Source organism: Stigmatopora argus, chromosome 4, assembly GCF_051989625.1.
Source record: "Stigmatopora argus isolate UIUO_Sarg chromosome 4, RoL_Sarg_1.0, whole genome shotgun sequence".
NCBI lineage: Eukaryota > Metazoa > Chordata > Actinopteri > Syngnathiformes > Syngnathidae > Stigmatopora > Stigmatopora argus.
Window position 1 is genome coordinate 20,984,881 of NC_135390.1, and position 2,167 is coordinate 20,987,047.

General features: G+C 39.0%; 1 protein-coding gene across 1 annotated transcript in view; it reads right to left on the reverse strand.

Moving 5' to 3' along the window:
- Window positions 1-2,021, reverse strand: part of eva1ba (eva-1 homolog Ba (C. elegans)) — a 28,393-nt gene extending 26,372 nt beyond the window's left edge. The window contains exon 1 of the mRNA XM_077598460.1: window positions 1,874-2,021. The gene's annotated coding sequence lies outside the window, so the exon portion shown is untranslated. The remainder of the gene's footprint in view (window positions 1-1,873) is intronic.
- Between the last annotated feature and the right edge of the window lie 146 nt (window positions 2,022-2,167).

The following is a 2,167-nucleotide window of genomic DNA, read 5'->3' on the forward strand; positions in this document are numbered from 1 at the left end:
TGACAATAAAAGGCATCCAATTCAAAATCCCACACACGAAATACCGCAATCAACGTCTAGCGTAATTTCTATTGTAAACTGAATATGTGAAAACTATTCCTGACTTGAACATCTGTAATAACGTGGCATGTTGTGAATATTTGTAATCAAAGAACAGGGACCCCGAATCCCATTTCAGGCCAAAACACAGCTGCTCTGTTTAACGGAACGGCAGACTGAAGGAAAACATCAGCGCCTCCGTGGTATCCACGCCTGCCAAACATCAGTCCGGTCCTGTCGGAACTGGTTGGCTGTACGCGCTGGTGCGTACACACGTCTCGTTGTGTGTACCTAGCGACGGGTCGCCCACAGGTCCAACAAGAGTTCTCATTGAGGGATGGGACGGGGGTCGACCTTTTCGCCACGGTAGCAGATGTTCAAGGTTGACGGACAAGCTCATTCGAGTGCTTTGGGGGGGGGGAATTTTCTCCTTTAGTCATCATTGAAAACAGTTAGTGGAGACATGATTTAAAAAAAAAATGTAATTTCCCAAGAGCCCCTAGGAAACGACAAACTTAATTTGTTGTGGTTGGAAAATAAAAACCTACACTCGCCAGGGTGCAATTCTTATTTCCCTGTTGATCTTTTTTTTTGCTTGGGGTCCCAGAAAGTCTTGAAAATATTAATTCTGCAGAGACTGAACAAATAACTTATTTAAACCCCTTAAAAGGAAATAAATCAATAAATAAGGGCGCAACTCTACTTTCTTATTCTTCATTTAAAAAACAAACTGTGAATTCAACATACAAACAGCTGACCCAACATACAAACAGGGGATCCAACATACAAAAAAAAAAAAGAATTCGATAGGCAAACAAACAGGGAATTCAACATACAAACAGTTGACCCAACACACACAAAAAAAAAATTCAACATACAAACAGTGGACCCAACATACCCCCCAAAAAATCAACATACAAACAGTGGACCCAACATACAAAAAAAATTTCAACATACAAACAGTGGACCCAACATACAAAAAAAAAAATCAACATACAACAGTGGACCCAACATACCCAAAAAAATTCAACACACAAACAGTGGACCCAACATACAAACAGGGAATTCAATATACAAACAGTGGACCCAACATACAAAAAAAAAAATTCAACATACAAACAGTGGACCCAACATACAAAAAAAATTCAACATACAAACAGTGGACCCAACATACAAACAGGGGATTCAACATACAAACAATGGACCCAACACACACAAAAAAAAATCTACATACAAACAGTGGACCCAACATACCAAAAAAATTCAACACACAAACAGGGAACCCACATCCAAACACCAGCATGATAAAGTAAAGAAAAGTGGATTTTTAAAAACCTCTTGTGCAACTAAAGCTTCCGTCAAAGCGACAAAAGAAACCTAGAAAATACCACTTGGAGCGTAGTTTTAAAAAAGTGATTTCATGGCAAAATAACTACGATTCTAACATCTGTTTTTCGACTCGTTCAGCTTATCGGCCATATCATTTCACCATTATAAATTTAAATGCAACTCACAATGCTGCTCATCTCATCCCCAAGGTCACAAGAAGCTATAATTCATATTGCACATCCAAACTGCAAAATGGACAAAAATCCCCTCCATTTTGCGAATTCTCATGGCCGCAAAGGAACCGAATTCTAATGGATTTGACATGAGTGATACAATATGTATTTTGGTGCAACTCTGCTGTTAATCTCATTACGCTCTCAAACTTCAGTTTTTTTTTTTGTTCTCGACACGTACTTTTTGGAGGCGTATTTGCACAAGTCGTTCGAGTAACAGACAATATAACTGGAAGTGTTTAGTATTTGCTCAACTTCAACTATGGACTTACTTGCTTAGGCCGATGGTGGGTCTCCTTGGATTTTTTTTTTTGTCATCCAGCTGTCATCAGAATGCACAAATCGCTCACGAGGGGAATTATGCAAGAACATAGCCGAAGTGTGACGTACTGTAGTGGTCCGTGAGATCCTTTTCAAGGCCCAGCTGCTCCATGTTAACTCCGTCAATGACATTTTCTGGAATGAGGATGCAAATGCAGGGAACTATTTGGAATTTAACATTTGAAAATTCATTTAAGAGCAGTTTTCCATGATTTTTTTTTTTTTTTGTGCAACTCAAACCCATT